We start from the raw sequence: 27,624 nt of genomic DNA, 5'->3' as shown, positions 1-27,624 counted from the left end.
TTCTGGGAGAATAACAAGTGGGGTTGTATTGGGGCTGGGGACCCCCAAAGTATGTTGAGATCGAGAGCCGCAGCCACACACTCAGTCCAGGTTCTTGTCTTCCTGTGTGTAAGAATACAGCTGCAAGACGCAGATAGAGGTGATCAGAACAGGATTGACTGAAAGGCAAAAAGACAGCACACATTCAGACCTGAGCCCAGGCAACCTTGAGAGAGAACTGCCTCCCATCCAGGCTGGGGTCATCCTTTTATAGGGCAGGGGCAGTGCTCAGGGCAGGGCCTGATAGGAGATCTGAAGGTGACAGGATTTGGAGGTGGGACCACGGTGCTCCCTCTGGGCTCCTGGACACTGTGGTGGAGTCTGGAGCAAGGTGGAAAGTAAGGCTGAGTTGCATGATGAGGGGTGGGTGGGTTCAGCCTTGTTGAATGGGCACGGATGATGGTGCATTAGGGTGGTGCCCATGGTTTGGGTGTTTCCTTGCTCATACCGGAGTCCAGGAGATGTTCTACTGTTCTCCCTCGCTATCTGCTATCCACAGGGAAGTGGTCTCAGGACCCACGTGGATCCCTTTCCATAAATGCCATAGGACTTGCCCATCCCCTGATCTACTTGAAATCCTCTTTGTAACACAATGAGAATGTTGTCAGTCATGGGAATGTTGTCTTATCAGTCATCAGAATGACAAGAAAAACATCTGCATGGTCAGTGCCGACGCCTTTCCCCTCAGATACTGCGGGTCAGCCCCTGGGTAAAGGCAGATGCAGAGCGCGCGGTTGCCACCGATGGTATTTACCATCCCTGGGGAAGCCCCAGGGCAGCTTGTCCAGGGAACAGCTGGGAATGGGTGTCTGAAAGCCCCGGCGAGCCAGGGGAACCCGGAGAGGAGTCTGACCTTGGCGGGGGCACTGGGGAGGCCAGTAGAAAAGCTTAGGACAAACCAACACTGCTAGACTTGAGCCAGGTAAGGGAAGGGGGGAAGTGTAGCTCGGCGGGCTGGACCCAGAGGGATTATCACAAGAAAGGCGGAAAGAAAGACAGAAATCCAAGGAATGTCACAAAGCCATCGCGGAAGAAAAGGACAGCGACGGGCCGTAGGATTTAGCCGAGAGAAGGTCGGGGAAGGACTGAGAGAGCCTGGAGTGACCGTGCCTCGGGAGGGATGACGGGGAAGGGGGAGGACCTTTCAGGAGACAGAACTGCTCACGTGTGGGCAGGGAGCTGGCGACACTGAGGATGCATCGGGGAGTGGAATGAACTTGAGGTCGGGATAGACTTAAAAGCCCAAAGGGTCTTCACTTTGAAACTCCCCTTCTAATTCTCTCAGATTCTACCATCCTTGCAGAGTGGGCACATATAGCATTAATAAAAAAAAAAAATTGAAACACTCTCAGCGGTGAAGAAAGACGATTATGGGGGCAGTGCTTGTCCTCTCCCCCCCTCCCTGCCCCGTGCTGCTCACAGAATCTTCCTGATTTTTTTTTTCTCCATCTGCACCGAGGATCAGACACACCTGGCTGGCCTTCCAAAGTCTGCTGAATTTTACAAGCCGGTGCCGGCGTGTTAACGACGCGAAGTCACCAGAGAAGCCAATGGAATGGCACCTGACTGATCCTCCAAGACACAGCCCGCAAGGGCTGACTTTATTAAATCCTCTCCGTTGCTGGCCACCCCCTCCCCCAGTTCCCAAAACCGCAGGACCTGCGCGCAAGACCGCCCTGCCAAACCCTGCTCCTCGCGGCGGGAGCTCGCGCGCGGCTCTCGGTCCTCCGCGTGGCTCTGGGAGCTGCCGGATTGTATTTGGTTAGGAAAGCAGCCATGGCGGTAGTTTTAGGATGGGAGGGTCCAAGAGAGCGCTCATTTTATTTATTTATTTATTTGGCCACGTATTAAGATGGTTTCAGCAGTGGCTCCTCAAGCGCGGTCCCCAAACCGGCAGCATCAGCATCACCTGGGAACTGCTAGAAACGCACATCCAAGGGGGAGGAGGTCATCTGTGTCTTCAGGGAGTCCCCCGCCCCCACCCCCAGGTGAAGCTGCCTGGAACTAGATTGAGGGCCACCGGTTTACCCAAGGCCCTCACGGAGGGCATCGCAGGGGGCATTTTAGAAATGCGGAGTCGTGGGCTGCACCCAGACCCCCTGCATCAGAACCCGCCCCCACGACATTCCCACGACGAGTCCAGTTCTGGGAGTCCCGGGCAAGACGTGTCTGCATCACGTAACGGCCTTTTCTCCAGCGAGTTACAAAACCTGACGCCCTAGCTGGCGGAGCCGCGAAACTGCGCTATAACATCCAACCCACGGAGCCCAAAGCGCCGCAAACTCCTTGGCAATCGTGCGGGAAGCCACTCCGGGGCTGGGCGCCCCGTTGGGATCCGCAGGGGAGAGCGTTTTGCCTTCCAGGTGCGACCCCCGCAGCAGGTGCGACGCGCAAGGTCAAGAACGCGGCGCGCTTTCGGCAAAGCGCAGGGAGGCGAGAGCCGCGGGCGGTGGGCGGCGGCGCGCGAGGCCGGGGATGCGCCGGGCCGCGCTCGCGGGTGCCAGGGGGCGGCCCCTCCCTTAGGGGAGGCCCGAGGGCTGGGGTCGGGGGGCGGGGAGGGAGGTGGGCCCTGGGCCGGCGCGGGGGCGGGCGGCTCCGCTGCTCCCCGCCTCCGGCCCGCCCCTCCGCGGCGCCATTTTGCAGGCGGCTGTCGCGGGGACCGGAGGCGGCGGTGGAAGCGGCGGGCACTGCAGCGCCCAGACGCGGTGGCAGGACGGGAGCCTAGCGAGCTGCAGTCAGGTGAGAGCCGGGCCGCCGCGCTTCCCGCTCGCCCGCCCGCGGGCCGCACCTGCCGGCCGGGCCGCGAGCTGCCCGCCGCGCCCACGAGGCCGGCCTGGCACAGCCCCCGAGCGCTGTCACCGGCCCCGCGGCGCGGCCTGCGCCCCCCGCCCCCACACGACCCGGCTTCGGGAGCCTCGCGCCCGTCCGCCCAGCCCCCTGATGCCCGGCGGCCTCCCGCCGCGGCCGCCCCGCCGGACCCAGCCGGGCCCCGGAGCGCTCACCTCTGAGCTGCAGCCGCCCGGGCCCTCAGGCCGCTCGGCGGGGAAGCGAGCGGGGCTTCCCCCCGGGACAGGGCTGGCTGTCGCCTCCTCCGCCTCCCGGGCTCTGCGCCCGCGAGTCCTGGGTCGCGCCCCTCGCTGCGCCCGGGAGGTGCACGCCGGGCATCCTGGCGCCCCCGGGAATTCGGGGCTGAGGAGAGGGGCGGCGCGGGGCGGGGGATGCCTTCTGCGTTCTGGCTTTCTTCCCTCCGACAAAGGCTGCGCCAAGTAATTTTAGGAGCGGCCGCTGCGACCCCAGGGCCTTTTCACCCTGGCCTGCCGCGCTCCGCTCAGGGGTCGCGGGGGTCCCCTTCGTCGCCAGCTTTTGTGGCTAGAGGAATTGACATTTCGAGTGTGCCCGCTGTGAGGGCGCAGGGGTTCTTGCTGCGCTCGGCCCATCCGGGGTGTCCCTTGGATGGTTAGCGGATGGGAAGGCGGCCTCCAGGCGGGGCGTTTTGGAGCGCGGCTGATGGGCGATGACCGACTGTCAGGGCAGAGGGTAGGCGAGGGCAGCCGCAGGTGGAGGAGGCCCCGGCCTTGGCTGTGTGCGCCGCGGGCTCGGGCTGCAGCTGCGGTGCGCGGTCCCTGCTGACCCCTGGGTCACCCGTGTAGCCGCAAGGCCCCGAGATGCGCGAGGGCGTGGGAGCGGGAGTCCGAGGCATTCTGGTGTGAGCTGTCATTAGTGGCCATGTGACCGCCCTCCGCCAGTTCCTCCCTCCTCAGGCCAGAGGCGAGGCTCAGGGATGGCTGGAGCAGGTTTTGTCTTTCTGCTTTTGCGTTTGAGTGCTGCCGGGCTGGTCCACACCTGCCTTTTTCACTTGGGCCTTGAGGGGGTTTGGTGAGATTTAGAAGGGACCTTCTCAGGTCATTAATTCAGATTTCTGCACCGGGTTGGCGTTGGCCCTAGGAGAGCCGCTTAGGAAGGTATTACAAAATTGAACAGCTTTTGGGCATCTGTGGGTGTGCCCAGTGTAAGCCCTCATGACACACCTGTTAGGTAAACGCAGGCCGCGGGTGTGTCCGGGCCGCTGCCGGCCCCACCTGACCTTGAGGTATCTAAGTTCTAGACCATTTCCTTCGCCAAAACGGCAACCGAGATGATTCTATTAATTCCAGGGCGTTTCTCTGCTGGTATTTCTCTTGGAATTTTTTTTTTTTTAATTTAAAGCCAATAAGTATTTTACAACTTTTCATATTGACAATTTTTTTTTTCACATGGTTTCATGGCAGTTGTGTTTTCTGAGTGTGGCACAGTTGATTAAGCTGAGTTTAAACATCTTTTTTTTTTTTTTTTTTTTTTTTTTTTTAAGATTTATCTATTTGAAAGGCAGAGTTACAGAGAGGCAGAGGCAGAGAGGTTTTCCATCTTCTGGTTCACTCCCCAGATGGCTGCAACAGGCGGAGCTGTGGCTATCCGAAGCCAGGAGCTTCTTCCAGGTCTCCTACACGGGTGCCGGGGCCCAAGGACTACTGCTTTCCCAGGCCACAGCAGAGGGCTGGATCGGAAGTGGAGCAGCCGGGCCTTAAACCGGTGCCCACATGGCACCCGCTGCGCCACAGCGCCAGCCCCTAAGCATCTGTTAGGATGTGTGGTGGTTGTTTTTTTTTTTTTTTTTTTTTTTTTTTTTTTTTTTAAATGAAAGTACCAGGATACTGTAGATGGTTTTGCTATGGTCTCATGGCAATCAAGCTATCTGACTACAGCAAGGTCTAGTGGGCTTACCATTGCAGAATTGAATTTTGTGTCCTGGGGCAAACTTAAGTAGCCATCTGTCTGCCCATGTATCTGTCTGTCCATCCATCCACCCACCTGTTCACTCTACTGAGCACTCATCCAACTGTCCCCCTACCTGTGTATTGTCTGCCACCACTCCCATCCCCCATCCATTAAGTTGACTAAATCATTGTGGAATAAAATCCAGTCTTGGCCGGCGCCGCGGCTCAATAGGCTAATCCTCCGCCTAGCGGCGCCGGCACACCGGGTTCTAGTCCCGGTCGGGGCGCCGGATTCTGTCCCAGTTGCCCCTCTTCCAGGCCGGCCCTCTGCTGTGGCCAGGGAGTGCAGTGGAGGATGGCCCGGGTGCTTGGGCCCTGCACCCCATGGGAGACCAGGAAAAGCACCTGGCTCCTGGCTCCTGCCATCGGATCAGTGCGGTGCGCCGGCTGCAGCGCGCCGGCCGTGGCGGCCATTGGAGGGTGAACCAACGGCAAAGGAAGACCTTTCTCTCTGTCTCTCTCTCTCACTGTCCACTCTGCCTGTCAAAAAAAAAAAAAAAAAAAAAAAAAAAAAAATCCAGTCTTTGACCCTTAGGGAGCCTGAGCTTTAGTTTGGGTGTTGGAATCATGAGCCGGCTATTGCCTTCCTGTGCAGTGTCTTTCTAGACAACCCAGGGATGCATCTGGGCACACCTATCTGCTACTGCTGGGAGTTTAAGGAACCCGTTTTGGTTAAGGAAATGAAAAGCCAGCAGTATGTTTGCAACTGCATGGTGCTTTGTACTTATAAATGGAAGCTTTTTAAGCACTAATTTTTATTCAATCTTCCTGAACTTTTTAAAAAATTAATCATGTGAGAGGCCTTGCCTGTAAAACCTACACATCAGTCATTTGGGTCCTGATGCTGGATAACCGCATTAATGCACTTTCATGCCCATCTGTTCTGTCGGAGGGCCCAGCACTGGGGCTTTTCTTGTCCTCTCTTTCCTAAGGACCGGTTGGGCCGCAGGTTAGCTGTGCCATCGCTGCCTCAGGGTTGCCACGTGCCCTTTGTGTGCCCCGTGGCACTCTTCTCATTTGCTGCTTGGTGATTTCCATGGGCTTCCAGCTTGTGCCTTTCACACGTTTCTCTGTTGGTGCCCGAGATGCTGCAGGGAGATCCCTTGCCCACACAGAGCTCCCACTCCTGGTGGGAGGCATTTTGCAGTGTTAGAAAAGGAGCTGAAACTTCCAGGAGGGGAGGCGGGAGGGAGGGAGTGTCCGTCTGCTCCAGCTCCCATAATTAGATACCATAGACTGAGGGGCCTAAACAGCAGGGATTCATATCTTACACTTCTGGAGGCTGCCAAGGCCAAGGTCACGGTGCTGGCCTGTGGTTTTGGTGAGGGTGCTCTCTGGCTACCTTCTCTTTGAGTCCACATGGCCTTTACTTGGTGCGGTCTTATCTCTTTTGTCTTCTTATGCAATCACTAATCCTATTGGATTACATCCCCACCCTTGAGACATAATTTAACATTAATTATCTCCTAAAGGCCTGATTTCCAAATGCAGTTGCTTCAACTTGTGAATTTTGGGGGGTGGGGAGGGGAGCGAGGTACAGTACAGTGCATAGCAGAGGGCTTTCATCATCTTTGACCAAAGATATGAGGTGCGTGATTGGGGGGGGAGAACTTTCTGAGCAGATGCAAGGGCCCTGAGGCAGGAGGAGGGGAGAATTTGATTTTGAGGTCAGACGATGTAAGGACCATTAGTGATGCCAGTAGATTCTACTCTGCAGGGTGGAAGCCTTCAGGAGCGTTGTGAGTAAAAGAAGGGCCTGGACTGAGTTGGTTTTTCTTTTTTTTTTTTTTTAATATTTATTTGAAAGGCAGGGTGACAGAAAGAGGGAGAGACAGACATCTTTCATCTGCTGCTTTACTCCTCAAATGGCTGCAACTGCCAGGTCCAGGCCAGGCTGAAGCCAAGAGCCCAGCACTCCATCTGAGTCTCCCACGTGGCTGGAGAGGCCAAAGGACTTGGGTCATCTGCTGCTTTCCCAGGGTGCGTTAGCAGGAAGCTGGATCCGAAGCGGAGTAGCTGGCTCTCCCATAGGGGATTTCTGGCATTGCAAGCAGTGACTTGACCCACTGCACTACAGTACTGGCTGTGATTTAGCTTTTGACAAGGACACGGTGGCCCTTGCTGTATGAGACTGAAGGCAGGGCAGGGCAGCGGGAAGACCAGCCAGGTGGCTGGTGGAGGGGCAGACCAAGGCAATGGGGGCACAGTGGGAAGTGGTTGGATTCCCAGGTGGGGCTGCAGTTGGCTAATGGATCAGATATGAGAGGGGAGGGAGATGGGTGAAGGGACTAAAAGGTTCCCTGCCCGAAAGTGACCACTGAGATGCCTGGGCAGCAGAGTCAGGGCCTGTGAGGATGCTGGGCCAGCCTGACACACCCAGCTGGAATGAAGGGGATTGGGGTGGGGGGGAAGATGTTTTATGGAATGTGAATGGTCTCATTGTCTTAGATCTCTCCCTGGACCCCGGGCCCCTGCTCATCCCAGGTCTGTGCAGCTTCTAAGGCCCTCCAGGGACAGTCGCTCCATGGAGAGTGGCTGGCTGTGGTCAGTGGACAGGAGAGCTTCTTCACTCAGAGCTTGTCATAGGTTCTGCCCAAAGTGGTGATGGCTTGGGTCTCCCTGCATCAGTTGTTGGGTGCCTGTGGCGGTCACCCATCTAGAGAGCCACCTCTGTTTTTAAAAAATTGTTTATTTGAAAGGCAGAGACAGAGCTTCCATTTGCTGGTTCGCTCCCCAGATGCCCGCAACAGCCAGGGCTGGGCCAAGCTGAAGTCAGAAGCCTGGAACTCAATCCGGGTCTCTCCAGCCAGTGGCAGGGACCCAAGGACTTGAGCCATCACCTGCCGCCTCCCAAGGTGCACATGAGCAGGAAGCTGAAATCAGCAGCAGAGCCAGCACTGGGACCCAGGCAGTAGGGGAGAAGCACTTGCTCCTAGGAAGGTTTATTTGAGGCTGTTTCACGGTGGTTATATTTTGTTGGAAGACTACCAGGCGATTCGCAGAATGGGAGTGACTTGTTCAGATGGGCATTGTAGAGTCTAGAGCACGCCCTGGGGTGAGAGTGGAGGGTGCGCTGGGAGGAGGGCCTGCTCCCCTGGCTTCAGCCTCCCTCTGCCTGCGCTGGTTCCCGGCTTCCGTGTTTCCCGCTTGGGCTCCCTCCACGAGTGCCGCCGCAGGAATCTTCCACAGCTCCCAACCCCAGCTACGTTTTGCAGTGGCTGCCCCTTTGATCAAGCGAGCACATAGATTGATTTAATTAAATCTGAATTTGCTTTTTCATTCTGGGCTTCATCTCATCACAGAGGTCTTGGCCTTAAGGCTCTTGAGGATGGATTTTTCCACCCTGCTTTGGATCAGACATACTGTGGCGTCCTTGGCCTTCACGGAGGAAACGCTATTTCTCATGCTCTCTACTTAGTTGGGATTTCAGCCTCAAGGTTTGTCTGGCTTTCTTGTTCGCTGCAGCTGCAGTGCTGGCCAAAATCCTTCACTGTCACCAGGCTGGGGATAGCTCCAAGCTCTTCCTTATCTTACACGCTGCTGCCGCTGCTGCTGCCATCACCAGCCGCCACCACCAACCACCATCGCTGTCACCAGGATCTCAGACTGAGTTTCTCAATGGGAAGGTTCTCGGTGGAGCCCTGAATTTGCATTTCAGCACCTGTTCTTGTAAATAAAGTTTTATTGTAACACAGCCATGGTCACTGGAGACCAAATAACCAGGGAGCCTGAAGTTCTCGCTATCTGGGTCTTCAGATAGAAAAAGCTTGTGAACCCCTGCTTCTTGGAATGGGAGATGTGATCGGTGCTGGCAGCTTCCCATGAGTTCATACACTTCTTTTTGCCAGGAGCTCTCATATTTGAAGACTTTGCTTCATAAATTATTCTGTGAATGTATGGCATGAGGGAATGTATGTTGCGGAGTATAACTAGTGCGGCGCTTCTTTTAAGTCTTCTGTTTTATCCAAAATTAATGTGACTTTTTCATTCCGTTCCAGGAACATCAGTGTTTGTTTTAATATGGAACATTTTTCCCCCTTAATCTTTGAGTAAAGTTGGTGCTATTAGATGTTATATTTGGTCCTTGCTTCCTGCCTGAGAAATCTGCTAAGATTTGCATTTTTTTGTCCTAAGCTGCAAATATTTTTCCTACACTCTGAATTCAAATCTATTAATCTTTTGTTTTCTTTCTCTTGGCTTCTCCACCCTAAGATTTTAGAAGTATTTATCAATATTTTCTCTTAGTTCTTTTCAAAAAAAGTATTTGGTTTACTTAATCTGATATTTGTACTGGAGAATGGTTTGAAGTGAGAAGTATTTTTCCCCCTAGTTTTACATTTTCCCCAGCACAATATATTCATAAATTCATCTTTATTAACTTAAAATAACCCCTTAATCATACCCTGCATCCTTGGATCTGTTATAGGATTTATTGTTGTGTTCACTTTATCTATCTGTCTCTTCCTTTGCCGTGACCTGTTTTAATCATAATTACTTTAGATTTTATTATTTCATAATGCCTACATGCAATTCTTTTTTTCCCCAGTGTTTTTCAACTGAGGGTTTCAAAATCCTTTCAATGGGAAATTTCATTAAGTGTGTAAGTTAACTCGGGGGGGAACTTGGTATCTTTTCTGTCTGTTCTGTTCACAAACTGAAGCAGTCTTTGTCCTTACATTTGTTTGTTAACAAAAACTAAGTCTGGGTGGGACATCTTTTTTCTGCCAAAGGCCGTTTGGATATTTATAACATCATCCACAGCCACACGGAACCATCACCTTGAAGATTAGCCCGCTATAGATTTTTTTTTTTTTTTAAATTTCATGGCCCGCCTGCAGTTGCCTTGGCATGGCCGGACTGGATAATTTTGTGAGCCTTATACAGCCTGCGGGCAGACATTCCCCACCCCTGTTCTATAGAGTGTTTATTGCTGTTTCGTATGAGATCATCTTCCTTCCCTCCCTCGACCTCCTCCCCATTTCCTAACCAGCACAGATGAAGTAAAGCAGGCTTTCTGGCTCTCACGTCTCACACTTGACCACAGGTATTAGGCAGGTAGTTGCTGCTAGCCAGAATCTGTGGCCTTCCAACATAAAAATGTGTTTCCTGCTCCCATTTTTCAAGGTGGTCCTCTTTTTGGCCAAGACATAGGCTCCTTCCGTCTTACAACACAGCTGGCCTTGCAGCTATGCCCTCCTAGTCTTGCCATGGAACTTTGTGACCGGGAGAAATTTTTTTTTTTTTTTTAGGATTTATTGATTTATTTGAGAGGCAGAATTAGAGAGAGGGAGAGATAGAAAGGTCTTCCATCTGCTGGTTCACTCCCCAAATGGCCACAAGTGGCTGGAGCTAAGCTGATCTGAAGCCAGGAGCCTCTTATAAGTCCCCCATGCAGGTGCAGGGGCCCAAAGTCTTGGGCCATCTTCCACTGCTTTTCCAGGCCATAGCAGAGAGCTTGATCTGAAGTGGAACAGCTGGGACTCGAACCACTGACCATATGGGGTGCTGGTGCTTAGCCTACTACTCCACGACACCGGCCTTGAGCATTTTTTCTTGGGTCAAGCTTGGAAGTCTTCCTATTTTCTCACAGCCTGTTTGCCCCGTCCTGGATGGAGGACACCTGAAGTCTCTGTGTGTCCGTCTGGAACATGAGCTAGCGTGGATCTGCTGTGCTGCCCGGCCCAGCTCTGCTATTGTGCTGTTGAGTTTCTTGCATAGGCAGCGGAAGAGCAGCAAACGGGCATTTTGTCGTGCAGGTCACCGCTTCCTGTGATTACACATTTCTTTCTCTGTGTATCGGTGAGGTACTCTCTGAACAGGTTTAATCTGATATTTGTAGTGATCCCTCTTGGACTTGGTTTTTATTGGAATGCAGTGAAAATGGTATGAAAGAAGTGTCGTGTCCTGTTTCTGATGTCTTTCGCACTGAATGACAATATCATACATAGAAATTGAACAGATCTCGTCACCTTGACATCGGCCTTGGAATCCTCACAGGTATTCTTGGTAGGATCTGTCCCCGTTAACGTGGAGATTCTCCAAATAAGTTCTGTTCCCCGGTGATTTGATGGCGACCTCAAATTTCTCACCGTGAGGAATTCCACGTGGTCTGTCTCGCTGCACCAGAGCTTCTGGTTTTTAGCCCATGCTGCTGTATTCTTGTTTTTTTTTTTTTTTTTTTTTTTTTTGACAGGCAGAGTGGACAGTGAGAGAGACAGAGAGAAAGGTCTTCCTTTGCCGTTGGTTCACCCTCCAATGGCCGCTGTGGCCGGCGCACCGCGCTGATCCGATGGCAGGAGCCAGGTACTTATCCTGGTCTCCCATGGGGTGCAGGGCCCAAGGACTTGGGCCATCCTCCACTGCACTCCCGGGCCACAGCAGAGAGCTGGCCTGGAAGAGGGGCAACCAGGACAGAATCCGGCACCCCGACCGGGACTAGAACCCGGTGTGCCGGCGCCGCAAGGCGGAGGATTAGCCTAGTGAGCTGCGGCGCCGGCCCATGCTGCTGTATTCTGCAGCTGCTTGCGTCTGTTACAGCAGAGATTCCGACCCACAGTCCTTGAAACTCACAGAGAAGCCATGTGGCTTCCTGTTTCTCTCCCTTTATTTACTCTTTCATCCATGGGAAGATAACCGGAGTGTGTCAGCAGTAGCAATTTTGCTCTCTCTGCCTTGTTTTTCTGGCCCGCCTGCCTATATGTTCAGGTCCTCCTTTTGCACCTGCGTCTTGATGTCCAGTGTGAGTTTGGGCCCTACATTTCCTGGCTTCCCATCCTGCACTCCCTCACCACATATACAGTTAGTGAAAGGTGTGTGTTTGCACGTGTCCTGCCGTGGAGTCTGCTATAGACTCCCAACAGGGGGACTCTTGAATTTTGTGGGAGCGGGAAGCTGCTCTGAGCCCTTCTTGGGAGCCCTGGAGGTGGGTGAGACTCTGGTTTGTTATTTCACTTGACAGCGGTCAAGTTCACCTTTTCTAGTGTTTGGTCCAGTGCTTGTGGTGATGTTCCAAAGTGGCTTGAACTTTTTTTTTTCCAGTTTCTGCTCTGAGATCTTCCAATGTTTTATTCTTGACTCGGTGTCCAGCGATGACTTCGTATATTTTTCAGGCTTGTGTTTTGGCTGACCCCCTTTTCATCCACACACATACACACCGTATGGTGAACAAAAGTTCCCAAAAAAAAAAAAAAAAAAAAAAAAAAACCAAAAAACACATAACCTTCTGTGCTGCTGCGTATCCTGATGTCCTCTGTTCCCATTTCATGAAAACAAACATTGATTCCGAGGCCCTAAGTTGATTTTGTGGCCTGGTCATGAAATACAGGATGTTGGAAGGGGTGATTCATTCATACTTTCTTATGGAAAAGGAGTCACAGGAGCTTCTGTGGGAATGGCAGGGGAGGGGCTCCCAGCATTCAGAACACTAGGGAGAAAAGCTTTATTGAGATCATTCACATGCCATAAAATTTACCCTTTAAAGGCTACACTTGATTTTTAGTCTATTCACTGAGTTTTATAACCACTCCTATTTAAGAACGTTTTTATTACTTCAAAAACAAACCCTTGTACCCATTAACAGTCACTCCCTATCTGCCCTTTCCCCCCAAACCCTGGCAACCCCTAATCTGTCATCCTATTCTGTGGATTTGCCTATTCTGGGTGTAGAAGAGGGATCATACAATACATGGGTTTTTGTGCCTTGCTTTTCTACTTGGTCTTACGTTTTCAAGGTTAATCTAAGGTGACCCCTATCAGCACTTCATTTTTATTGCTGAGAAACATCCTGTTGTATGGGGCTACCACATTTTGTTTATCCATTAATCGATCAATGGACATTTGAATTCTTCTCACATTTTCCCTGTTAGGAAAATGCTGCTAGGAACATTTGTATACACGTTTTTGTGTGGTTGTGTTTTCAGTTTTCTTGGTGAATGCCTGGAAGTGGAATTACTGAAGCATGTGATACTTCTGTGTTAAATGTTTTGAGGAACCGCCAGACTGTTTCTCTGAGTGGGTGCATCAGCAGTGTGTGAGGTTCCAGTTGTCCCACATCCTTTCTGACACTTGTTGTTGTCTTTTTGGTTATGGCCACCCTGATGTGTATGCAGTGGTTTTGATTTCCATTTCCTTAATGACTAATCATGTTGAGAGCATGTTTTCATGTGTTTATTGGCCATTTCTATGTCTTTTCTGGAGAAATGTCTATGCAAATCCTTTGCCCTTTTAGAAGTTCTATTATTTGGCTTTTTATTGTTGAGTTGTAAGGATTCTTAATGTATTCTGCATGCGTCCCTTTTCTAATCTGTAATTTGCAAGTAGGGTGGGTGGGTCGTCGTCTTCATTTTCTTGCTGATGTTCTCCCCCCCATTTCTATTTATTCATTTGTTTGTTTGTTTATTATATTTCAAAGGCTGAATGACAGGGAGATTTACCTACCGGCTCACTCTCCAATGCCCATCTTACCCAGGGCTGGGCCTACCCACTGCCAGGAGCCTGGAACTCAATCCAGGTGTCCTGTGTGAGTGCCAGGGAACCAAGTACTTGAGCCATCACCTGCTGCCTCCCAAGCTGCACATAATGAAGCTGGAATCAGAAGCTGAGCCGTGACTGGAATCCAGGCATTCTGACATGGAGTGTGGCTCTCCCAAGTGGCAGCTCAACACCCACCATCCGGTGTCCTTTGAAGCACAAGTTTAAAACTTTGATGCTGTCCCATTTATCTGTTAGTTTATGCTTTCTTTTGTTGCCATATCTAAGAAACCTTTGCTTAACTTAAGGTCGTTGACACCCCTTTTTGATTTTTTTTTTTTCGTTTGTTTAAAGATTATTCATTTATTTGAAAGGGAGAATTACAGAGAGGCAGAGGCAGAGACAGAGAGACAGAGATCTTCCATCCACTGATTCACTCCCCAGATGGGCAGAGCTGCACCGATCTGAAGCCAGGAGCTTCTTCCAGGTCTCCCACATGGAACTTGGGCCATTTTTCACTGCTTTCCCAGGCCATAGCAGAGAGCTGGATCCAAAGTGGAGTACCCGGGACTCGAACTGGTGCCCCTTTGGGATGCCAGCACTGCAGTGCCAGCCCTTCCCCTTTTTGGTTTTTAAGAGGTTTGTTCCTTCACCTCTTAGACTTGGATCTGTTATTTATGTATTCTTTTTGGGTCTGTTATTTTTGAGTTAAATTTTGCATGTGTTATGACACAGGGGTCCAACCTAATTCTTTGATGTTTGAGCTTCAGTTGTCTGAGCAGCATTTGTTGGAAAGTTTAGTCCTGCCCTGCTGAACTGTCCTCACACCCTTGTTGAAAATCATGCTACGATTTATTTCGAGATGGTCAGTTGTCTCCCATAAATCTCTGTGTCGCCATTGTTTTATCATCCTGTATGTATATTCTTAGACCACACCGCCTTAATTACTGTAGCTTTCTGTTAAGTTCTGAAATCCAGGAGCCCAAGTCCTTCAGTTATCTTCTTTTTCAAGATGGTTTTGGATATTCTGGGTCCATGAATTGCAAGATCAGTTTCTCAATTTTTGCCAAAAAGGCAGATGGGATTTTGATTTGTAGATTAGTGTCAGTATTGCTAAGAATTATGTATTTTTAACTGGAAACTTTCCTTTTCAAAACATTTATTTTATTTATTTGAAAGGCAGTCTAACAGTGGGAAAGAAAGAGATAGAGAAATCTATCTTCATCCGTTGGTTGATCCCCGAGTAGCCACAACAGCTGGGGCTGGGCCAGGCTGAAGCCAGAATCCTGAAATTCCATCTTGGTCTCCCATGTGGGTGGCAGGAACCCAAGCACTTGAACCATTTCAGACTATTAGTAGGGAGCTGGTTCTGAAGTAGAGCAGCTGGGCTCAAACCGGTGCTCTGATATGAGATGCCAGCATTACAAATCGTGGTTTAACTTGCTGTACCACAATGCTGGCTTCTTAACTAGGAAATTTCATTTGGTGTCCTACTCAATTCAATTCAATTTTTTTAAAAAGATCTATTTATTCATTTGAAAGGCAGAGTTAGAGAGGGAGAGGAGAGAGATATCCTCCATCTGTTGGTTCACTCCCCAAGTGGCCACAATAACCAGGGCTGGGCCAGGTTGAAGCCAGGAGCGTGGAACTCCATCTGAGTCTCCCACGTTGGTGGCAAGGGCCCAAGCACTTGGACCATCTTCCATTACCTTCCCAGGTGCATTATTCGGGAGATGGATTGGAAGTGGAGCAGCTGGGATTTGAACCAGTACTCCGACATGGGATGCCTGCATTGCAGGGGGCTGCTCAACCCACTGCACTTCAACCTCAATTCAGGTTTTTATTTATTTATTTTTTAATATTTGAGAGGCAGAGAGAGAGAGAGAGAAAGAGAGGTAAAAAGAGACACGTGCCCAAAAAAGAGAGTGCTGCCAGTTGTTGGTTCACTCTCCAAATGCCTGCAATGGCCCAGGGCTGGGCCTGGCTCTGGCTGAAAGCAGGGAGAAGTACAGTCCAGGTCTCCTATATGGATTACAGGAACGCAGCTACTTAGGGCATCACTGCTGCCTCCCGGGGTCTGCGCCAGCAGGAGACTGGAATCGGGAGCCAGCGAGAGTCAGGTGTCAATCCCAGACACTCCTGTTGAGATGCAGACATCTCAGCCTCCAAGAAAAATGCTCTCTGCCAGAGTTTTTGGAATTAGAAAATTGTCAGCCCCAGCCCACTGAATAGATTTCTCTACTCTCGAGGATCGTTCATTATCTATTGTTTGAAAAATAAAGCTTGCAGTCAGTGATCCTCAACCTTGCCAGCAAAGGGGCATCATCCAGGGAACTTTAAACAATGGCCAATTCCTGGTTCCATCCTCAGCTGCTCAGATGCAGCTGATCAGGTGAAAAACCTTAGGGTGATTTCAGCGAGCAGCCAAGGCTGAGGACTGAAACTCGGATGCGTCTCGTGCCCGAGGTCTTCTCGTGGTTGGCTCAGCGCAGAACAGGATGGGAATGTCAGCGGTCACGTCACACCCTCCTGTGTCTCTTTGGTGACGAATGCATCAGAGATGTCTGTGTGCGCACTGTCTCTGAATTTAATGTGAGCACTGACGTCATTCTCCCCAGTAATTAAATGATTTTGCCATTGACGTCCCCACGGGTGTGTGGAGTTGTTCCTGGTCCATTCAGGGATCAGAGGTAGAGCAGAGTCCCTGGGGAGTGTCTGTCACGTCTCAGAAACTTTTGTCTTTTGCCCCCCCCCCCTTTTTTTTTGCAGTAGGAAATGAATTGAGAGAACATGCAGGAAATTCACAGCTATTTTAGGAACTGTGTGGAGAACACTGAAGCTATTGGGTAGAATGACTGTTGAAGGTTACGAACTGATCAGAATTAAGATCAGAATTACTGGAAAAATATCTGGAAGTGAGACTGGCGTCCTGTCTTAAGAGAGAGCTTACAAGTAGTAGTAGGTTTGTGGTGACGTTTTTATGCACAAAGTAGCTTTTTTTGACCCATTGAGTGGGTTTTTTTTTTTTTTTGTGGTTATATCTGAAAGTAAAATTACCATGTATGTGTATCTACCCGCACATATACACTGTGTAATATATGTAATTGTATTTGTTTTCAAATAGATCTTGCAGGGGCCTTTTCAAATGGCTTTTATTTAGCTGTATTTCTTAGGGATGGGACTAAATTTTTTTAAAGGATGTATTTATTTGAAAGGCAGTGTTACAGAGAGGAAGAGGGAGGGAGGGTGGGAGGGGGAGAGAGAGAGAGAGAGTCTTTTATCCACTGGTTCACTCCTCAAATGGCCATAAGGACTGGAGCTGTGCCTATTAGGAGCCAGGATCCTGGAGCTTCTTCCGGGTCTTCCACGAGAGTGCAGGGGCCCAAGCACTTGGACCATCTTCCCCAGGCCATACCAGAGAGCTGGATCAGAAGTGGAACAGCTAGGACTTGAACCAGCACCCATATGGGATGCCGGCACTGCAGGCGGTGGCTTTACTGGCTTTGCCACAGCGCCAGCCTCCTGGGATTAAATTATTAGTCTGTTAAAACATGATTTTTAGCAGCTCCTTTGTCCTGAATGCATCACGTTATTTGACAAATTTTGTTGTTGGATATTTAGTTTCTGAGCCTTTTTTGTTTTGCTCGCCATGGTAGACCCAAAGTAATGAGGAACAGCCTTGTACATAAATCTGTGTATGTTTTTCTGATTATTTCTTTAGGCTAAAGTTTTAGAAGGGACATCATTTGCATTTTTAAGCTTTCAGCACATGGATAACACACATGCCAGATACCTCTTATAGTTAATATCCTGGAAAGTATTGCTATAATTAAGTTTTTTCATTTTTTTGTCAATTGAGTGAAGAATAGGATCACCAGATATGTTTTGTTTTTCTTTGGTAACTAGTTTGAACTTTTTAATGATTCCTTTTCCATTTTTAATTTTATTTGGCTTATTCATTTCCTTCAAGTTTTTCTAGTCTGGTAATTTTTTTTTTTTGGTTGTTTATTTTTACTTTTAATTTTTTAAGAGGCTGATTTTATTTATTTGAAAGGCAGAAAGGGAGAGGGAGAGAAAGGCAGGCATTTTCCATCTCCAAAATGTTGTGATGGTTGGGGATGGGCCAGGCTGAAGCCAGGAGCCTGCAGCTCCATCTGAGTCTCTCCCACAGGGTGCAGGGGCCCAAGTACCTGGGTCATTTTCTGCTGCTTTCCCAGGTGCATTAGCAGGGAGCTGGATAGGAAACAGAGCAGCTAGAACTTGAACTGGCGCTTTGATATAGGATTCCAGCATTGCAAGTAATGGCTTAACCCACTGCTCCACAATGCCTTCTCCTTTTTGGTGGTTTATAGCAATTATTTTTCTTTCAAGGATATTAGTATTTTAATAAGTATTATAAATATTTTCTCCATTTTGTCTTATGTTATTTTGTGACATTGGAGATGTATTATTTGTAAATTGTTTCCCTGGAATTTAGTTCCCAAATTTGCAATTTCATTTTTCAAGACTTAAAGTTTCAAAGGAAATATTTTTTTTTAAAGATGGGTAAAAATCAATCAGAACCTGATTTTGTTTAAGGTATTAATATTTCAGATTTTCTTATCTACTAAAATATCTGGAGCCATCAGATTTGAGTTTAAAGAAAAGTAAAATTTGAACTTGAAGAAGATTTTTAAGATCATTGCCACAGTAAATATGGCCTTGACATGGGAGGTTGGGTGCTCTTATTCCAGAAAGAGGTGCTAGATGTCTTTTATAGGCTTTCCACTGAAGATTTATTTTATTTTATTTATTTGAAAGACAGTTACAGAAAGAGGCAGAGACAGAGAGAGAGGTCTTCCATCCGCTGGTTCACTGCCCAGATGGCTGCAAGGGTTGGAGCTGCGCCGATCCGAAGCCAGGAGCCAGGAGCTTCTTCCGGGTCTCCCACATAGGTGCATGGGACCGAGGACCCCGGGCCATAGCAGAGAGCTGGATCAGAAGAGGAGCATCTGGGATATGGACCGGTGCCCATATGGGTTGCCGGCCCTTCAGGCCAGGGCTTTAACCTGCTGTCCCACTGCGTCACCCCCTCCACTGAAGATTTTTATTTTTTTATTTTTATTTTCATTTTATTTGAATAGTAGAGACAGAGTTCTTCTATCCACTGGTTTGCTCCTCAAACGCACACGATAGCCAGGGCTGGTCCAGGTCAAAGTCAAAAACTTGAACTCCGTCGTGGCCTCCACATGGGTGACAGGCGTTCCAGTACTTGAGCCATCACCTTCTGCTTCTCAGGGAAGTAGCAGGAAGCTGGAATCCAGGACCAGAGCCGCGACTCAAACCCACGCGTTCTGATGGGATACGAGTGCTCCCAAGCTGTGTCTTAACCACTGTGCCGAACTCCCTCTGCTTTTGATGGTTTTTAACAGAGAAATGAGACCAGTCTGAATTCTGGTTCTCCTGCTGCCTCCAGTGGGGAGTCTGGCCCCCCTGCCTTGTGCCTGCACTGCTGGTGGAGGGTGAGGCTGCGGGGTTCCTAAACCTTTCTGTTTGGGGTGCAGTCTGTTCAGAGGGCTGGGCGGGTTGGGGTGGGGAGTGGACAGTGGGAAGAGCCAGCTGGCCTGGGACAGGAGTGTAACCCTTTCCAGGTCTTCCTGGATCTGACTTCAAAATTCTGACCCCGAGGCCATTTATCCAAATTATTAGCTAATCCTGATCACTCCAAGACATTTTGGGAAAATTTTAGGAAGTTTTGGGGACAGTGTGTGTAAAATAGGCTTTTCAGCATTGTTTCACACTGCTTAGTTACATGCAAAGGCACAGTTTATTAAGGGAAAAATAGAACCATTTGTGTTAGTTGAGTGTGACTTATTACCACCAATAATTGCCATTGGACTGTATTTTTTACTTGGTCATTTTGCCAGGAATACTAATTGGGATTTTAGTCCTTAGCTTTCCACGTAGTTGGGAGGATGGACAAAGCCCTCATTTTTCTTGTATTGGAGAGTTTATTCCATTTGTAATAAGGGATTAAAGATGCAATCTAAGCATTGGGCGTGCGTACTCTTAGTGACTTGTTTGGCATGTGCATTTATGAGTTTTATTTAAAACACTTAACTTATTTTCATTGAATGGCAAAGAGACCGAGACTGTCATGCCTGACGCCCACCCTTTTATTTGCGAATGTTAAATCTTGAAAAGAGAAATCACAAATATAATACACGTTTATTAGCAACATGTAAAACAGAGAGGCCATTGCTGAAATCTGACACCATTGGGAGGATCAAAATATTTTGGTAATGTCCTAGGTGGCCTGCCTGGCTGAACAAGTGTGGTTTTTATAAAAGTAGGGGTGTTTTTTCTACAGATCGATTTCCCATGTCATTAGATAGTGTAACCCAGAATGGCTTTGTTGAAGTATTTCACTGTCATAATTTATTCAGGCAGTTCTTTTTTTTTTTTTTTTAAATTTATTTAATGAGCATAAATTTCCAAAGTACAGCTTATGGACCACAATAGCCTCCCCCCCACCCCCACCTCCCGACCTCCCGTGGCCCTCCCCTCACCCACTTCCTCTCCCCTCCCCCCGCTTCATCACGTTTCATTTTCGGTTACCTTCATATACCGAAGATCAATTTAGTATATACTAAGCAGGGATTTCAACAGGTTGCACTCACACAACCGAACCAGGTATAGGGTATTGTTCGACTAGTAGTGTTGTTTTTGAGTTTCATAGATAAACATATTAAGGACAGAGATCCTGCGAGGGGAGCATGAACCCAGTGACTCCCGTTGTTGATTTAACAATTGGCACTCTTATTTATGACGTCAGCAATCACCCGAGACTCTTGCTATGAGCTGTCTAGGCTATGGAAGCCCCTTGAGTTCACCAACTCTGAATTTGTTTAGTCAAGGCCATATCACAGTGGAGGTTCCTTCCTCCCTTCAGAGAAAGGCGCCTCTCTCCTTGATGGTCAGGCAGTTCTTAAACACTGAATACCGACTTTCCTAGAACTAAAGTGTACACAGTTATACAACCTAGTTATTTTCCTAAAATAGCATTTTTAATGAATGAATTTTTTAGTTATTTGTTAGGCAGAGAGAGGGAGAGACAGAGACAGCCATCTTTGATCTGCTGGTTTACTCTCCAGGTACCTGTAACAGTCGGGGTTGGGCCAGACCTCAGCCAGGAGCCAGGAACTCCATCTGGGTCTCCCATGTGGGTGACAGGGGCCCAAGTACTTGGGCCATCTTTGCTGTCTTCCCAGATGCATTAGGGAGTTGGCTTAGAAGTAGAGCATCTGGATCTTGAACTGGTACTCCAATATGGTTGCTGGTATTGCAAGTGTTAGCTTAACCTGCCCTACTACAATGCCAGCCCCAGGTTTTCTTTGCAAATGAATGTAAGAAAAACCCAAACACCTGAAAAAATGTGTAAAAGGCACCAACGGTGTATAAAAAACTGTAGACATATGGATCAAAGAAGGTAGGACTGAAATCAGATACCATGTTTGCAAAAGTTTAGAAAAAAGTTGGAGTCAGTGCTGTGGTATAATTGGCAAAGCCACTGCCTGCATGCTGGCATCCCATATGGGTGCTGGTTCAAGTCCCGGCTGCTCCACTTCCCATCCATCTCCCTGCTAATGGCCTGGGAAAGGCTGTTTGAGATGGCCAAGCTCTTGGGCCTCTGCACCTGGATGAAGCTCTTAGCTCCTGGTTTTGGCCGTGCTTTGCCCTGGCCATTTCAGCTTTTGGGGAGTGAACCAATGGATGGAAATCTCTGTCTCTTCCTCTCTCTATAATTCTTTCTAATAAATAAATCTTTTTTTTTTAGTCACATTTAGTTTGCAAAATTAAAAAAAAAAAAAAAAAAAGGAATGGCAGATGAAGTTAACACACCGCTCTCTTCTCTTGTGCTTTCTTTGTCAATTGGTTAGTTTTCCCAGAAGGGTTTGGGAAATTTTCCCATTTTCTACTGGTGAGGGTGGGAAGTAACCAACCTGTGAATTTGTCTCAGCAAAGCACCTTTTTTAAAGGATAGTTCTTCATTTTTGTAGTTTGTTTATTGCTACCTGTTCAGGTTTAAAAAGTTAAAAAAGTTATTAAAAAAAAGTTTTCCTTAAAGAAACAAAAACTCCCCAAAATATCCAGGTACACTCAAGTTGTTCTTTGGTGAGTCCTTTAAAAACTATGAACTATGTAAAAGTGTGAAGATTGTGCAGTGTTGTTTTCAGGAGATTTTTTTGCTGTATCAGGAAGTATCCTTTTAATTTGCTTTGAATAAGTTTTGATTCTGGGTTTTTAAATCAGGAGGAGGTATTTTGTCAGCCTTTTTTGGGCATATGCTGAACCATACAATGATCTGACTGCGGGACATGCTGGCCTGGGGCTGGTTTGGTCCCTAGTGGTCTGTCTTCTGCCGTTAAAGAGTTAATGCCCCATTTTAAGGAAATGATGGTGGGAGTCAGTGTAGACATTAAATAATGTGGTAAAACACAAAGAAGACAGCTGTGAATTATTTCCAGTCCGCTCTTTGGTGGGTGAAGTCCAAGTCTGGGAGCCATAGCACATACAGGGTGCATAGCCCTTACCTGAGATACGGGGCATCAGAAGTATTTTGGATTTTTCAGGTTTCGGAATATTTGCATTTATGCAATGAGATATCTTGGCGCTAGGACCCAAGTCTCAACATGAAGATCATTTGTGTTCCACACGCACCTGAAACACATAGCTCGGAGGTAGTTTTTTACATTTTAAATAAGTTTGTGCATGAATTAAAGTCTCGTGGTATGGAATTTTCCACTTGTGGCATCACTTTGCTCAGGATTTTCGGACTTGGGGTTTTGGTTCAGGGAGGCATAACCTGTGGTCCTTTTGCAAAAAGCACAGTTAGGAAGCCACAGACACTCAGAGCACGATTCTTGTGAATCCAGCGTGCCCCTCCTGGGAAAGGCAGCTGGCTGGCCCTGCCTTCCCAGTGATGCGTCCCGTGGCCCTGTGCGTTCCTTTGTGTGCTCAGGGGGTTTGTGTGTTTCTGGAGTGTGGCGGAACCTGCGGAGGGGAGGACTGTTCTGGGCGCGCTCTGACACGGGGTCGGCTCCCTCTGTGTAACCCCTTTCCCAAAAGGCGCACTTGCGGCTTCTCTGATGCTCGGGCTGGTGGCGCAGTTCTGTGGTCTCAGGTTCCTGTCTGCTGGTGGGAAGCGCAGCCCCACACTCTTGAGCACTCAGCTTAGGAGAGCACTTTGCCCAGAATAAAGGCCTAAGCGAGGCCGCATGCTTTCACTCGCCCACTCAGAAATCTCTGCTGTTAGCTAACGTGACGTTCCGTTAACGTGCCCCGTTGCCCTCACGAACATTTCAAATCTGGGCATACCCAAAGTGGAAAAATAATGCTAACCTGGGAGAATTCTGTACATTGGGAAATCCATATAATCTCCTACGCCCTCCCCCTCACCTCCTGGGGACCCTTGCCAGCTCTCCTGTGTACACAAATAAATACCGTGTAATTATTCTTTCAATAAAAGTGGGATCATATGAAACGTGTTGTGCAACCCGTATTTTCCAAAGAGCAGTATCCATTATTATGGTGTAGTTAACTGAAAGCAAGTCATTCTTTTTTTTTTTTTTTTAAGTTTATTTAAAAAATATTTTCATGTACTTGAAAGACAGAGTTGAAGGATTCTTAGTTTTCCAGTGAGAGTCTGGCTAATTGGCTGATGGCCTTGGGCATTTTTCTTCCCCTTGGAGGCTCAGCCTCACTGCTGAGGGCTAGGCTGGCGCTTCCCAAGACAGCTGGAGTCAGCCTCTGGGTTCTCTGTATGGTGAAGCGTGTGCACAGGTACAAGCGTGTATGAGATGTGCTCATTTAATAAATAGGGCAACGTTTGTGTGGCTACTGATAACCTAGCTACACAAGTAGTATGGGCCGTCTTTTTGATGCACTCCTTCTCAGTGTTTTCGTACATTTGGAAGAGCCTCTTCAAGGTGCTTTTTTTTTTTTTTTTAAGTTATTTACTTTATTTGAAAGGCAGAGAGAGAGCCATAGAGACATCTTTTATCTGCTGGTTCACTCCTCAAATGCCCACAACAGTTGGGGCTGAGCAAGGCTGAAGTCAGGAATGCTGCAGGGACCCAGGTACTGGCACCATCACCTGCTGTCCTCCAGGGTGTGCATTAGCGGGAAGCCAGAATGGAGCGCAGAGCTGGGACTTGAACCCAGGCATTCAGAGATGGGCTGTGGGTATCCCATGTTGTTGCTCAAATGCTGCAACAGATGCCTGCCCCAGAAGATGATTTTTGTTTTGTTTTGTTCTTTAAAGGTTTATTTACTTGAGAGGCAGGGTTACAGAGAGGTAGAGATCTTCCATCTGCTGGTTATTCACCAAGTGGCTGCAATGGCTGGAGCTGGGTGTTACTGAAGCCAGGAGCCTGCAACTTCATCTTGGTCTCCTATATGGAAGGCAGGGGCCCAAATACTTGGGCCATCCTCTGTTGCTTTTCCAGGTGCATCAGCAGGGAGCTGGGTGCAACTGGAGCAGCTGGGATTTGAACTGGTACTCATATGGGATGCGGTATTGCAGATAGTGGCCTAACCCATGCCACAGTCCCAGCTGAAGGCGGCAATTTTTTTTTAAAGATTTATTTCATTTGAAAGGCAGAGAGATGTCTTCCATCCGCTGGTTCACTCCCCAAGTGGCCGCAGCAACCAGAGCTGCACTAATCCAAAGCCAGGAGCTTCTTCCAGATCTCCCAGGTGCAGGGGCCCAAGCACTTGGGCCATCTTCTACTGCTTTCCCAGGCCATAGCAGAGAGCTGGGTTGGAAGTGGAGCAGCCGGGACTAGAACTGGTGCCCATGTGGGATGCCAGCACTTCAGGTGGCGGCTTTACCCACTATGCCACAGCGCTGGCCCCTAAGGTGATTTTTAGTAATTAAAATCTTTTCTGTTTTCCCTGCAGATACCTGCAGATGCTTTTATTGGTGGTTTTTAAGGCAATGTGTAGTTGTAATGAAAAACAAGGGCTCTATTTTAGTCCTGATGGATTCTGATCCTGTCACAGATCCGTGACCTTGACTGGAAATCCTCGTGCCTTGTAGATGGGGACCAAGTAGTTCCTGAGGGTTGTTGTGAAGAAATGATGCATGTGTGATATGTAGGGCCATGCTTGGCACATAGAACTTGAGAAGTCTTTAGAAAGTTGAGCTTTTTGATTAAGACCTTATGCTAGGGAATATGGAGTTAGAAGATTATCCTCTTCCAGTCCAGCTCTCTGCTGTGGCCCGGGAGTGCAGTGGAGGATGGCCCAAGTGCTTGGGCCCTGCACCCGCATGGGAGACCAGGAGGCACCTGGCTCCTGGCTTCGAATTGGCGCAGTGCGCCGGCTGTAGCGGCCATTTGAGGGGTGAACCAATGGAAAAAGAAGAGCTTTCTCTCTGTCTCTCTCTCTAACTCTGCCTGTCAAAAGAAAACAAAAACAAACAAACAAACAAAAAGATTATCAATGGAGAAAGGCCAGCTGGGCACCAGCATTGTAGGGCAGTGGGGTTTGCTGCCCCTTGTGAAGCCAGCATCCTATATCAGAGTGTTGGTGCGAGTTCTGGCTGCCCAACTTTGGATCCAGCTCCCTGCCGGTGCACCTCTCACTCCCCTTAGCAATCTGCATTTCAAGTAAATAGAGAAATAAATCTTAAAAACAGGAAGCCCAACTGAGGGCAAAATTGCTTTGTGAGAAGCCAAAGTCAAGAGCTGGAGCTAGGGGCTGGTGCCATGGCTCAATAGGCTAATCCTCCGCCTGCGGCGCCAGCACACCGGGTTCTAGTCCCGGTCAGGGCGCCGGATTCTGTCCCGGTTGCTCCTCTTCCAGTCCAGCTCTCTGCTGTGGCCCAGGAGTGCAGTGGAGGATGGCCCAAGTGCTTGGGCCCTGCACCCCATGGGAGACCAGGAGAAGCAGCTGGCTCCTGGCTTCCGATCAGCGCGGTGCGCCGGCCGTAGCAGCCATTGGAGGGTGAACCAACGGTAAAGGAAGACCTTTCTCTCTGTCTCTCTCACTGTCCACTCTGCCTGTCCAAAAAAAAAAAAAAAAAAAAAAAAAGAGAGAACTGGAGCTAGGAATTGAACCCAGGTTTCTTAGCTACTAGGCTGAATGCTCCCTCAGGGAGAGTTGATTTTTTTTTTTTTTTTTTAAGATTTATTTATTTGAAAGGCAAAGTCTCACACACACACACGTGCACGCACACAGACACACACACAAATTGCCTGTCGTGTCTGGTTCACTCCCCAGAATGGCCCAAAGCCAGGAGCCAGGAACTTGGTTCTGGTCTCTCCTGTGGGCAGCAGAGGCGCAGGTATCTGGTCCATCATCCACTGCCTTCCCACGCAGGTTTGCAGAAAGCTGGGTCGCAAGTGTGGTGTCTGGACTTGAACCGATGCTCCCATACAGGATGCTTGCGTCACAAGCAGTGGATTAACCGGTTGTCCCTGGGAGCCTTGGTTTCTAAGGAACTAAGGTACAGTGCGTGACCCTGCTCAGAAATGTCCCCTGGAAATGAGTGAGTTTTAGGACTGAGCCTGGGTGAGGGAAAGGTAGACTGTCCTTGCAGTACCTCCTGCCAGGTTATCATAACATCTAATTGTAATTTGCCATTTGCTTTTCTCTAGCTAGAACGTGATTCCACTAACTGGGCTCCATGTGTGACTTTGAGCTTGAACCTCAGCAGCACAAGGAAATGCAGCTCCGCACCTTGTAACGGAAAGCGTACAGACAGGGCCACGCCATAGCTTTTAGGTGCGTCTACAAGGCAGTCTGCAGTGCTGTTTTCCCGGTAGAGTTGCGCTCACGGCCCTCCAGTGTCAGAACGCTTTTGTGTTTGACCTCACCTTTTGTACATGTCAGGAATGGCCTAAATGTACAACATGGGGATAATGAATTGTTAGGTTACTGCTAATGATAAGGTAATGGACTTCTTTAGGCCAAATTCCGTGTAAGTGGATTAAACTAGAAAATGGACAGGCTCAGTCTTGCCACTTGGATTCATTACAAGGTAGGAGGTAAATATTTTCATTTTTCTTCCCGTGCTTTGCAGTTTTTTTTTTTTTTTTTTTTTTTTTTTTTTTGGTTAATCATCACCACCGTTTGTTGAGCGCATGCTGCTGGGGCCCTCGTGAGGACCGTGGAGGTAGAGATGTAAGGGCCATTCCGTACCTTTCTTCAGTCATTCTGTAATTTGATTAGTGAGGCTGAGCACCTGTGCATTTCTCAGGTACATTCCTTTTATTTCCCTTCCCTGCGTGCTCTCGTCCTGAAGCTTGATGGCATGTATAAAACGTTATGTCAATGCTATCTTTGTTTTAATTGACAAACAGAAAGATTCACTACTGAGGTATATAGTAAGAGCTTTTACAGATGTGTAGAATGATCATTCCTTTTTTTTTTTTTTTTTATAAATCTTTTTTTTTTTTTTTTTTTTTTTTTTTGATAGGCAGAGTGGACAGTGAGAGAGAGAGACAGAGAGAGAAAGGTCTTCCCTTGCCGTTGGTTCACCCTCCAATGGCCGCCGCTGCAGCCGGCGCACCGCGCTGATCCGATGGCAGGAGCCAGGATCCAGGTGCTTTTTCCTGGTCTCCCATGGGGTGCAGGGCCCAAGCACCTGGGCCATCCTCCACTGCACTCCCTGGCCATAGCAGAGAGCTGGCCTGGAAGAGGGGCAACCGGGACAGAATCCGGCGCCCCGACCGGGACTAGAACCCGGTGTGCCGGCGCCGCAAGGTGGAGGATTAGCCTATTGAGCCACGGCGCCGGCTTATTCCTTTTTAAAAATATTTGATTTTAGTGTCGGCCGTAGAGGCCATTTGGGGAGTGAACCAACGGAAGGAAGAGCTTTGTCTCTGTCTCTCTGTCTCTCACTGTCTATATCTATACCTGTCAAATAAAAAAAATTATTTTCACATTTTAGAAATAATTATTTATTTGAAAGGTAGAACAACAGAGAGAGATTGGGAGAGGTAGGTCTTTTTATCTGCTCGTTCTGACCCAAATGGCTGCAACAGCCAGGTATAGGACAGACTGAAGCCAGGAGCCAGGAATGCCATCTTGGTCAACCACATGGGTGGCAGGGGCCCAATTACTTGGGCTGTTGTCCACTGCCTTCCCAGGTGCACCTGCATGAAGCTGGATTGGAAGTGGAGCAGCTGGGTCTTGAAATAATGTTCTGAAATGAGAGGGATGCTGGTGGTGAAGGTGGCACCTCAATACCTCAACATGGGCTCCTGTTTTCACTTTGTAACCAAGGAAGTATATCCTGGGGCCAGCACTGTGGTGC

At 48.7% G+C, this 27,624-nt stretch overlaps 1 protein-coding gene across 5 annotated transcripts in view; it reads left to right on the top strand.

The window, feature by feature from the left end:
- Window positions 1–2,620: 2,620 nt before the first annotated feature.
- The window catches only part of SLC23A2 (solute carrier family 23 member 2), a 123,481-nt gene continuing 98,477 nt past the window's right edge, over window positions 2,621–27,624 (top strand). For 4 of the 5 annotated variants that reach the window (XM_051845288.3, XM_089307248.1, XM_051845286.3 and 1 more), the window contains exon 1: window positions 2,621–2,778. The gene's annotated coding sequence lies outside the window, so the exon portion shown is untranslated. The remainder of the gene's footprint in view (window positions 2,779–27,624) is intronic. The other variant, XM_089307247.1, reaches the window with a different exon arrangement.

The sequence above is a fragment of the Oryctolagus cuniculus genome, chromosome 11 (genome assembly GCF_051225735.1).
Source record: "Oryctolagus cuniculus isolate XC-2025 breed Fujian yellow rabbit chromosome 11, ASM5122573v1, whole genome shotgun sequence".
Lineage (NCBI taxonomy): Eukaryota > Metazoa > Chordata > Mammalia > Lagomorpha > Leporidae > Oryctolagus > Oryctolagus cuniculus.
This window is presented reverse-complemented; position numbering and strand designations above follow the sequence as displayed.